The sequence below is a fragment of the Eulemur rufifrons genome, chromosome 1 (assembly GCF_041146395.1).
Source record: "Eulemur rufifrons isolate Redbay chromosome 1, OSU_ERuf_1, whole genome shotgun sequence".
Lineage (NCBI taxonomy): Eukaryota > Metazoa > Chordata > Mammalia > Primates > Lemuridae > Eulemur > Eulemur rufifrons.
Genome location: NC_090983.1, coordinates 64,706,561 through 64,719,067, shown reverse-complemented (window position 1 = coordinate 64,719,067; position 12,507 = coordinate 64,706,561). Strand labels below are relative to the sequence as shown.

The 12,507-nt window shown below is 41.9% G+C and overlaps 1 protein-coding gene across 1 annotated transcript in view; it reads right to left on the bottom strand.

Moving 5' to 3' along the window:
* ITGB6 (integrin subunit beta 6) overlaps positions 1-12,507 on the bottom strand; it is a 74,843-nt gene that overhangs the window by 42,817 nt on the left and 19,519 nt on the right. The gene's annotated exons all lie outside the window — the stretch shown is intronic.

Sequence of the window (12,507 nt, the reverse complement as noted above, 5' to 3'; positions counted from 1 at the left end):
AAAATGGATATGCAAGTAGCAAATAAGTATGTGAACAGTGTTCAACATCATTAATCATTAGAGAAATATAAATTAAAACCACAATGAGATGCCTGTGTGCATTCACTAGAGTGGCTAAAATCTTAAAAACTAACAATGCTCTCCTACACTTTGTAGTAGGAGTGTAAATCGGTACAACTACTTTGGAAAGCGAGTTGGCAGTATCTATAAAGCCGAACAGAAGCACACCCTATGGCCGGGCAATTCCACTCCTAGGTCTATGCAGCCTACAGAAATGGGCCCACAGAATGCACAGCTATTCTGAGACTGACAAATGCATAGAGAAGCATTCACTGCTGCTATCAAGGGGATGTTTCTGGGTAATCAAGATGTCACTTAAATTGCAGAAAGTGCAGGTAACTCTGAAAAGGGCTCAGATATGTCCAGTATTTGGTCACAAAGAGTCATCAGCTCCTACCTGGATTCCTTCCACCTGAGGATGGAGCCAAGGGTGGTGTATAGCCGTCAGACTCCTTGGTATTCACAAGAATCTCACCTGCCTCCTTCTGTATCTCTCCTCTTCCTCAAGAGCTGGTCCCAAGACTAGGCTGTCATGAGCTGCAGTTACCAATTCAGGGGGCCTCCAACAGGATTGAGAGGTGCTCACCAGCCCCTTGACCTACCCTAGCACCTCCTGCATCCTCAGAAACCCAAGGCTCCTGGAGCATCTGTCGTGGGAACTTTGGGACAGCCTTGGGGAAGTGGCAGGAATGCATAGCGAGGGGGACACGTTGTTCTGCATCTCCCTGGGGCCTCCTGGCTCAGGGAGCCCACAGTGCTTAGGGTCCCCATAACCCGCCTCCTACCATCACCAGGAAAAGAATAACTAGAGCTAACATTTATATCTGGCAGTGCTGTCCCTGTCATTGTTCACAGAAGCTCTACTCTTTAGGTACAGTATTATTCCTGTTTTACTGCCAAGATACTGAGGCCCAGAATATTTAATTAACTTGCCCAAGGTCATCCAGCCAGGAAGCGGTAGAGTTGGACCCACCCATCCACATCCTCTGCCCTGAGCCAGATCTCTTAACCAGACCTCTTCTGTCAGGTGCCTGGCAATGGCTTTCCTGGTCTGGTGATGTCACTGTTGAGCCTGAGAGAGTTTAATGAGTAAGACTAAGCCTAAGATTGGATAATTTCCTTGGCTTGCCAAGGTACCGCACACTGGGTGGCTCGCAACTGTAAGAGAGTAGTCGGCCCTCCTCCCATAGACATGGGAGGGTAAAATTGACAGTGGGGAATACGTAACAGAGGGAATGGCCTGAAAAAGCACATAAAAATGTTTTCTGTCTCTTTAAAACCTCCTCTCCCTTTTTCGAGGACTAAAACCTAAACACCTGCCTCACGCCAGTGGTGGGGAGGAGGAGGGGAATGTCCTTTGTTTTTTATGACACAGGAGAGGACTCAGTGGTGGAGAGGTCTGGGTGGAGGTCAGGAGGTCAGGAGATTGTCTTGGCTGGAGGTGGGACTGAACAGCAATTGCCTGAAGCTGAAAAGCTCCCTTTAAAAGCTCTGTATTTCTGCTTACCATTAGGACAATGGTACTGTAAGACCCGAGTCTGCCATTCTCCTCATTTGCCAGCAAATTAATAAATCTCTCTTTCCTTTTCCTTAACCACTTGTCCTCATTCTTCTGATGTGGCCTCGGGGACAAGTGCCAACTTGGTAACACAACAGAAATTTATTGTCTCACAGCTCTGGAGGCTAGAAGCCCAAGATCAGGGTTTCCACAGGGCCACGGTCCCTCCAAAACCTACAGGGGAAGATCTGTCCTTGCCTCTTTCTAACTTCTGGTGATGCCAGCAATACTCAGTGTTTCTTGGTTTGTAGATGCATCACTCCAATCCACCCCTACTGTCATAGGATATTCTTCCCCCAGGTGTCTCTGTGTCTCTTCTCTTGATGTAAGGAACCAGTCATACTAGATTAAGGATCGGCCCTTCTCCAGTGTGACCTCATAGTAAGTTAATTATATCTACAATGACTCTATTTCCAAATAAGGTCACATTCTGTGGTACTGAGCATTAAGTCTCTAACATATCTTTTTGGGGGACACAATTCAACCCATAACACTGGGCTAGGGTTCTTTTTATTTCTTTAACCTTAAACCCCTAGTTTTAAGTGGACAGGTGAGTACCTTGCCCAGCCACAGATGTAGTAAGTGATCGAACTAGGTCTTGACTCTAAAACCAGCGTTCACCCTTCTCTACAGGGCCCCTGTAGGAGGAGCAAGTGTGACTGCCAAAAACAAGTGAGGGTGACGGTCTCATTAAAAAGTTAAGATAATAACACTATATGTTTACATATGTGTGTATATATGTTTACATATGTATATATATCGTATATATGGCATAGATATATATGTACATGTATATATATGGATTTAGAGATAGAACACTTATTATAAGGACTTAGAGATTATAAAACACTTTCCTACCCAAAGCAAATAGAAAGGAAGAAAAAAGGTTGTGGCTGTAATGACTTTCAAACTCAAAGGCTACATCTTGAAAGGAATGTAGAAAGTAGCAAAAGCATAGAAGCAAAAAAAAAAAAAAAAAAAAATCCTGGGGGACTGTATTGTGCTATTTATCTGGTCAAAGGAAAACAGCTCTTTGCTGGCAAAGCCTCGCTTTTGTGGAGCAATATGCTTCTTCCAGAGCTGGGGCGGGCTGGGTTTGCTGAAATAAGTCCTTCTACTGAAGGCAGTCAGAAAGCTTTCTTCCCGTGAGGTCTTTCATTCTTGTGGGGTTTTATTCCACTGGTTCTCCTGTTCATTATCGGTAAATGCAGGACTCCCAGTATTATGCAAAAGTTTACCCCCAGGCTCGATTGTGTTACTAGGACACCCAAGATTCCAAAAAGAACATGTAATTGTTTCTGGCACAAGGGTAGCATGAATGTCTGTCTTTGGGTTGCATGAGACCTGCTTTGCCTTCAGGCTTTCAATTGTCAGCATTCCATAGGCAGGCAGGTAGCGAGGGGAGTGTGCTAATTAGATCAAGTGCTTGATCTTGAAGTCTGCACCAGCAACGGCTAGGTAGTCGACTTCGGAACTTTTGAGCATTACCTGTCTTTCTCCCAGGCTGCCCCGGAATGTAATTATCTTGTCAGCCAAGACGCTGCAGCACACAGCTGAGCGGGTGCTCGGCAGCAGTAACAGAGTGATAAGGGAAGACAAATGGACCCACAGTGCATGACTGCTCGGAGACAAACAAATGCATAGAGAGGCACTGGAGAATGGAGACTTAGAGAACAAAGAGGCTGCATCGAGTATTTTTGTTCCTGACGATACTTCAGATCTTCTCTTAATAAGATTACCCTGCCTTTGGAGATTGCAGATCTTTGCTGACGAATTCAGGTCCCAAAGCTTTAGAAAGCTCTTTTAACATGGGAAGCGACGTGGAGTTTCAGTAGCAGCCTATGTGCTTTGCAGACCAAACGGCAGGTAATAAAACTTTGAAGGATGACTCGTAGAAAGGCAATGAACGGGAGGAGAAAATAGCAAGCAGGTGTGTGTGCGAGGACTGCAAAAGCAGTATTGGCCCTCGACACTCGAAGTGTGGTGGGTGGACTGGCTGTATCAGCTTTCTCTGAGAGCTTGTTAGGAATGTAGAGTCCCAGGCCCCTGCCCAGATCTCCCAAATGAGAGTCTGCATTTTAACAAGCTCCCATGGTGATTGGATACACCAGAGGAGATGCTAAAAACAAAACTGTTAGGTTTACTTAGAGTGGGAACCCGAAAAGTATGTATAGGATGTAATACTTAGATAGTGATCATAAAGCCTGCAAAATAAAAGCTGCAGGAGTCTGGAGGGTCCAAGGTTGTAAATCTAACTTTGACCACAGACAGCTGCAACAATCCCAGCGTGCCTAGCCCCCGATAAGGACGAAGCTACTCCCTTCCTTATCTCTGCAGGTGCTGCTCACTCCCCCCAAAAAACCCTCTACAAAACCTCAGGCTTTTCCCTCCCTCATGGTGGATGCTTTTTCACCTCCACCCAGATGCTCAAAATAAAACAGCATTTTGCTACACCTGAGACTTATGTGTCTTTCTCTCGGCTCTGGACCTAACAAAAACAAAACAAACAAACTAAAACCACTGGTGTCTGGATCTAAGCCCCACGGATACCGATTTTAATGAGCTGACAGTATAGCCTCAGCATTGGTTTTTTTTTAATAGCTCCCTAGGTGATTTTAATGAGCACCAAAGTTTGAGAACCACTGGTATAGAATGATCTGTCCAGGAGGGGTTGTAGCAATTTGGAGAATACAAGCATTATGTTTTTAAACCTATATACCGATAATTCACACAGGGTTTTCAGCTTGTCATATACCTGTGACATCTACACCCAGCAACAAAAGTGATATTTTTAAATATCTGTCGCCCATGGAATAGCACCAAGCCTACTTCCCACGGCCTTCAAGATTGAAGGGTCTAGTTTTAGCCTGCTTCTCCCACATCATCTCCTTCAGCCCCAGCTCACCCCAGGCCCACTAGCCTTTCTCAGTTCCTCAAAAACACCGAGAACCAAGTCCTTTGCTGCCTCAGGGCCTTTGCACGTGCCTTCTCCTCAACCTTCAGGTTGCTGCCTTATAATCATTGCTTGAAAGGAGTCTTCCCTGAAGTTCCTATCCAATGAAGGTCTCACTCCCTCCCCCTTAATTATGCTCCATTGCTGCACACTATTTTTCTGCATTTCTTTGCTAACACTATTAAGAGTTATTCATTATTCATTTCTTATTTCCTCTCACTAGACTGTAAGCCCATGTTGACAAAAATAGGGTCTGTTTGTTCTCCTCAATATTCCTAGGGCCTAGCCTGGTGCTTGGCACATGCAAAGCACATAAATATTCACAGAATGAATGAACTAAGGCAGGATCCGCAAACTATGGCCTACGGGCCATATTTGGCCTGTCACCTGTTTTTGTGAATTCTACGCTCATTCATATATGTATTGTCAGAGGCTGCTCTCATGCTATTATGGTAGAGTTGAGTAATCGTAACAGAAACCATATGGCCCACAAAGTTTAAATTACTATCTGACCTTTTGCAAATAGGCTGCCAGATAAAATACAGGAAGCCCAGATAAATTTGAATTTCAGAGAAACAATAAATAATTTTTTAGTATAAGTATGTCCTATCTAAGATTTGGGACACACTTACACTAAAAACTTTTCATTGTTTCTCTGAAATTCAAATTTAGCTGGATATCCTGTCTTTTTACGTGCTGAATCTGGCAACCCTACAGAAAAAGTGTGTCAATCCCTGAATTAATGAATAAAGTGTGTCTAAAATGTTCAAGCTCAACAAATGACTTCCAAAATTTTCTGTTTACTTTCTGAAGATTCAATACCGCTGGGGCAAACAAAATATTAAACTATATTATAGTTAATACTAGGCCCTTTGTAGCATATTTTGGGTTTTTCAGATCATTAGGCAAAAAATGAAAACATATAACAGTCCCAAACTCTTCTTATGTCCAGGGAACTGTCAGTTGTTAAAGACAAGTTGTTGTTGCCTTGTGCCTTGATGTCACATGTGATTGTTTAAAAGGCAGTGCCCTGTGGACAGTGCCTGATTGCGGTTAGACTCCCGCATGGCGATCCAAGTGGAGATGAGTTCACTGTAAGCAGAGCTGTAATTCGGGCCAGCCTTACACATACCACACAGAGGGGCCAACTGTGGCTTCAGGGGAAAGGCTTCAGAGGATAGATGGGTAACTGAATTAAACAGGAGTCCCCTTGTCCTGTGGGGCCCAGAGAAAGTGTCGAGAAGGGTAATTGCATAGCTTTGAGCACTTTGTGGCTCAAAGAGGAGTCTTGTTCACATACGTCAGAGGCCTCACCAAGGGGGCACATTCAGGGCTAAGAAAATGGATACTAGAAATAATTTGTTGGTCCTATTAAAGTTATTACACAGAAATGGCAACAACTAACCAAGTATTATGTGAACATGTAAAAATGTAATCCAGGAGATAAAAAATGTAGTACTTGTGCAGGTTCTGGGGCTACTGATGGGAGGGGGCAAGTTCACTTTTATTTTAAAGCAGACACCCTGTAAGAATGGCAACTATTAGCTCAGATTTTTGTAGAATGACCTTACTTTCATATAATGTCATTCTTTTCAATAAAAGTGATTGTTTGATATATAACTAAATGTAATTTAATTTTTATGCCTTTATAAGACTGTAAATATATAAAATTACTCAAAAATTTGAATACACTTAATATGTACAGTATTATGCCAAGTAGAATAAAATATGTAAATACATGCAAAGAAACAAAACAGGGAAAATTTATTCTAAAATGTCAACAGTGGTTAGCTATGTCTGAGTGCGGAGTTTATGAGTGATTTCTATTTTTTTCTTTGTGCTTTCTGTATTCCACCCTTCTTTTTTCTTTTGGCAAATAGCATATTAATTTCATAACTAGAAAAGGAGTAATTTAAAGTTTTGTTTTGTTTTCACCACACTTCCGTACTACATTGCTGGTGGGACAATAACTGATACAATCACTCTGGAAAGCAACTTGGATAAACCCGGAAAATTGAAGATGACATTCCCCTCTGACCCAGGGACTTCACTTCCCGATACGGATCCTCAGTAGAGAGTATGTGTGCGAGGATGTGCATGGCTGCAACATTCGTAATGCTGCACAATTGGAGGTGACCCGACCCCTCCATTGCAGAATGAACACATTGCCTGTGTATACGAAGAACGGAAGGTGGAATGAATGGAGCTAACTAGATGAATAAGCTACAAAGACGTAACATTGAGCACAGCAATGTGAATGCACTCAATGCCACAGAACTGCACACTTAAAAATGGCTTAAATGGTGACGTTTCACCATAATAAGAAAATATAATTAAAAAAAATAACAGCAAGTCAAAATGCAAGTTGTAAAAATAACATGTACAGCATGAAATTAAGCTTATAAGTCAATACCACGTAATTATTTGTGGATGTATACATGTTTTTTAATAGCACAAAATACAAATGTGAGAATGATGAGTGCTAAGTTCAGGACACTGGTTACTTCCACGGAAGGAAAGAGGTGGGGCCATACCAGAGCTGGACAATTACACAGCAGGCAACTGTATCGGGGACATTTTATTTCTTTAAAAAATCTGAAGCAAATATGGTGGCAAAATATTAAGATATAAGAAAACTGGGCCGTCGGTAGGTGGGTGTAGATTATATTACTCTTCTTTTCTGTATGCTTGAACTATATCACCATAATAAACCCATATCCTTTGTTGGACCATATGCCCTCATTTCTGCACCGCCCCCCCCCCCTTGATTAGAACCATAGGCAGTGATTCGCATAGACAGTAGCTGTTTTACATGGGTTGGCCAATGCATAATGCTCCCAACTGTGTGGCCTCTTCTTACCATTCAGAGCTGAAATAACCCCCAGGGTGGAATCTAAGTGTCTCTCTTGTTTCACGTCTACACATCTTTAAATTGTTCTATTCAGCTAAATTTACAGCTACAGAGCAATAGTCAAGACCCCTAGATCAAGTGTTTCTTGACCTTGAAGGACTCTGCCATTTAGAGGGAATCCATCTACTGGTTCATCTGTCAGGCAGCTCTGCTCCAGCCTTGGGCTCTGTGCTTTTGAAGGTTGGTGACTTTAATACGCTGTGTCTCTGGTGGTCTAGTGGCTGGGAATTGGCATGTTCTTTCACCACGGCAGTCCAGGTTTGATTGTGACTTATCTCCTGGGTCAAGGCCATAGACTCAGATTGTCTGGGTTCAAATCCTGGCTCTCACATGCAATTTGCTTTGCTATTTTGGGTTCTGTAGCCATAAGAGGGAGTTTAAATGATAAAATGAATGTAGAAGCCTTAACTCCCAGGCTGCTGCCTAATAAGCTCTCCGCAAAATTCCCTGTTACTCTATTATTATCATAATCACTACTGCATATCATCTTTAGCCCTCAGTATTCACCCCTATAAAGTAAAGGGCTTGGTCCAACACTGTGATACTGTTAGCATCAGATGCAGTTTTATGACTGCCAATTAATTCACTGCCCCTTACAACAAAGACAGTGAATAGGAAAGAGTAAAAACACTGACAGACATGAAAACTCTGGCCCCTCAGCAACACTTTGCCAAGGGGATCTCTTTCGAGGACAAAATCTCTAAAATGCCCTCATCTTGTTTTTTAGGCAAATTAAAAGTTGACAAGTCTGTTAATGCTCTATGAGACTTCTTGAGGCAGGCACAGTATCTTATTGTCCTCTATTGTCACAGACTCTGGCCGGGTTCCTGGGAGTTGTCATGAAATGTTGGAGGCATGACTGTGCAGTCCATGGCATCTTGGTTCCAATGATACGCTAGACATCCTGGGTGGTGTGTAAAGCTTGAAACATTTAGATCTTGTATTAATGAAATCCCATTTTGTAATTCTACATAGGTTGACCTAAATGGGCAGCTCATCAAGGCCTTACTTTAAATCTGTACCTTTTTTTTTTCTGTGTGTTTATTTTCTAGATTATGAGGCTTAGAGTTCTTTAGAAGAAAAGTACTATGTGTGATCTAAGAAGTGACTACTGATGATTTTTCATGGTTGGGATTTATTAATGACCTTGAAAATACTCCTGATAACTCTGCCTGATAATCTGAGGACATGAGTCTTATTTCCAGATCCTCCCTCTCTGGTGGAGGTTTTCATTAATGAGGAAAGTGTGGGCAGCCGGCTCTCCTCAGTCTATCAATTAAGGGGAAATCAAAATCCTTTCCTTTGCACTTAAATCGGGCAATTTATTAACTTCGTGGTGATGTCTCATAATCCAGAAGTTGTCTTTTTACTCCTAGATGATTTTATTTTTACTAAAATCATGAGTTTGGAATATCCCATTACAGGATGGAATTGACAGGGTCAAGAACAACTTCTTAGACCATTCCCTACAATTAGCTGCCTGACCCCTAAGTAAGTATCCATATGGAGATCATTGGAATTCCTGGGAAGTTCCCTGCTCTAGGAGTTCAGTTACCAACTGTTAAATCTGCAGGTCATTGGGTCCAGCCCTTTTGTTTTCTAAACACTGAGGCTGGAGAAATAAAGGGTTTTCCACTGGAGCAAAATTGTTTTGATTTTTTCCAACAGGAACATTATAAAACAAAACAATAACAAATACCAAGAGGTCCAATTTTTTTTTCTCTCCCTCCCTAGTTTCTCTGCCTCCTTTCCTCCCTTGCTGCAACAAAGAGCTCAAAAGAACAAGTAGAAGAAAGAAGGGGTGAAATAAAATCTGGGTTACTGGTTATGGTGGATTGTGCTCACGAACCACACAAGAACGTCAGGCTCGTGGCGTGTGTGGCTGCTGTTTACACTTGTCTACACATCTGAGGGTCGTCGTGTAGATTCTTGCTCGGGGTTTTCTCTCATGACTGGTAAGAAGACAGGGGAGCTTCTCCACCAGTTTGGTCCTAAGACCAAGAGCAGAGTGCTTTTTTTCTCCCTGGTGCCATCTGTGTTCACAGGGGAGAGGCAGAAGAAGGGACAGCCAGGGCTGCAGGGGGTCCTAGCAATGGTCAATGTCCCCACCTGCTCTGTGCACAGGGGCTTCCTCAGCCTCAACAGGTATTTGTCACACAAAACTCCAAGTCCCTACTTAGAACATTTGACCCAATTTTAGAAAAAACAGGGTACTTTTACTGTACTTTTTTTATTCATTCAACAAATATTTACCGAGAATCTACTGTGTATCAAGAATTGGCCTAACCAGAAAGATGAGCGAGACCCACTGTTCTTCTCAAAAAGCTGAGAGTTGAGGGCTTTTTGTTTTCAGAGGAAAATGCCTTTTGGTGGCATAAAAAACCTGCTTGTACTCCTCATCCCCATGCTTTAGATACATCATTTTGTCCTAATAACCACAAGGACACAAAGTAGTGGTCATAGATTAAGCAGTGAGTAAACTGCAAGTGTCGATTATCAATATATTTCCTGTTTACTTTCTAAGTGTTCTGTGTCAGCATTACATCATAATAACAGTTCATATGATAATTACTGTTGTTAACTTCACCAGACACTTTGAAAAGATATAGGATGTTTCAGAGTCTTGCAAATAACCCCAGGTGATTAATAATATGATTGCCAAGGTAGTAAAGAACACTGATTCGATTGCTTTCTATCTCCGTATCTCACGAGGAAGGTAAGACTATTCACATTACTCAGTTAGGGTGTAGTAGCTTGATACTCTCTTAATGTAAATTAACAGTAAACATTTAAAAACATCAGAGAAGATATTAAAATTATTTTTAACTTGGGTAATGGAATCCTGATTCAAAATAGTATTTAGCACTAGAATGTAATATACTACCTACTGCTTGGTCTATTATCTGTCATCATCTTTTGAACCCTATAATTGGACAAACAGGAAGCTATTCCTAATAATAAGTTTGCTCGAAATCATCTGTTTGCTAGAGTCTGGGGTGCACACTGCAATCATTGAACTGAAGGCAAAACTGCTTACTTTATGCTTTCCATTGTTTGTTCTTCTCTGTTACAACAATGTACAGGAATGCTATATATCTGGGTGGTTCAGAGCATCTTACAAAAATTACTGAAAAAAACAGTCATTTTTCCTGCATTACATGAGTGGGCAACATAAATCTTATTTGCTGCAGACAGGGTTTTCGTTGAACCTAACCCATAGCCTGCCTCCTGTGCAGGCACATAACAATGCTAAACGCGTAACCTGGCAAATAATTTTCCTTCTGCAATTTCCATTAGCTCTAACCACTTGCTTTATTTATCCTATCACTGGTTTTATTTTTCAGTGATTCTTCGTTCCTTATATCACAGCTATCCAAACATCAGATTGCATGGGACCCGTGCATACATAGGTCTCCTTTTCCAAGAAATTTAAATTGAAAGGCAACACCAGCCATTATCGGTCTATTTTCCGTTTTCATTATCAATAAAGCAGGAGATCAGCATTTTCATGCTGTGTGAAGGCTTCGGGGAAGTGCGATGCTCTGTCATTATCTTTAGACCAGGTTGCTGCCTGCCCCCACTAATGCAGATGGAATCAGGAGCCCATCAAAATCAAAATAAAATAATGAAACGGCCAGAGTCATAGAGTGGGCTGCTGACCCGGATGGCGGCATGGCTCCCTGAAAATGTCCCTTTGAATTTAGTGGAGCCTGTATGGTAAAGACCACAGATCATGACAGAACATAAATTCCCCTCATAATGAGATTAGAAGGCAGGCAAAATAAATGTCCTGCTGTTACATTAGAGGCAGGCTCTAATCTGGCGTTTTCCTTGGAAATGATCATTTCCTTTGCAACAGGGGAACCATGGATGCAACAAGCTTAAATCCGACAGATTCTGTTTTGCCACATAGTTATTTTTCATCTTCCTCTGTCTTTTTAATAGCAGTTTTGGGGAGGCGTATAAATGAGTTGTGAGTCTTAAAGACTATTACCAAAGTGAGTTATGGGAGTTTATATTCATGATCATCAATCCTGTTCCCCAGACTCCTCTTTGAAGAAAAGTTCTGTGACTCCCCCTCCCCCCTCTAAACCAGAGCCCTGCTGCGGAGGAGGTGTTGTGACCCCAGGGTCCTCTCACTCTAGCCTGAAGGATCAAAGGCAGAATAGAGTCACTATTGTATTTTGGGGGTATTTTTTAAATCTCAACTGCAACTCTACTACTTAAAACCACTGGAAACAAGTATCGCATACTAAAGAGCCTTAAGAAAATGCTCAGATCAGGTGAACCACATGGTCTCTGAGCAGAACAAAGGCGTCGAGTATGGAGCTTGATTGCAAGCGACTTCCTTGGTTTGCAGCAGAAGGTAATCTCACCTGGGAGTACAATACCCCCCTCTCATTAAAAATGCAAGATAGCATCTCCTCCTGGATCCTTTCTACAGAACCTGATGCAAGTTCACGGGCAGTACCGTCCTTAGTAGTGAGTGGCATTTAATCAAAGCCGTCTGTGAAATAATCTTAGAGTTTCATGGGGCCTGTAAAGTCACCAAGCAAGTTAAGTGGTCTTTTCAGAAGGAATGGGAGACCAGTGAATTTAGGAGTATTCAACGCTTCTGCATAGAAGGCACAGACAGTTTAATTTCTCTAGTTTTCTAGGGCCCAGGCTAAGGGCTCTACTTTTCTGTGAAACCGCAGATTAGCATCATTTGCTAGTAGCCCAGTTCACGGCATTTTGGCATATTGTTTTTCTTAGGCTGGAGAGAAACCATAGAAATCTTCTGCATTTGCATATACTGTATGTTTTACAGTTTGCGCAGCAGTGTATGAACATCATTTGAACTAGTGAAATGGTTCCCTTTTCGTAGTTGGTGCTTCCATTCAAAAACTTGAACTGCAAATCCAACTACTTTGAGGGAGAAATTTTCTGGCCCAATTTAACAACTTTTTTTCTTTTAATTTTCTACTTCTTAATAGCTTGTGTCTCTGCTTGTGTCTTTTCTATGTATCTAATTTGCAAATATCA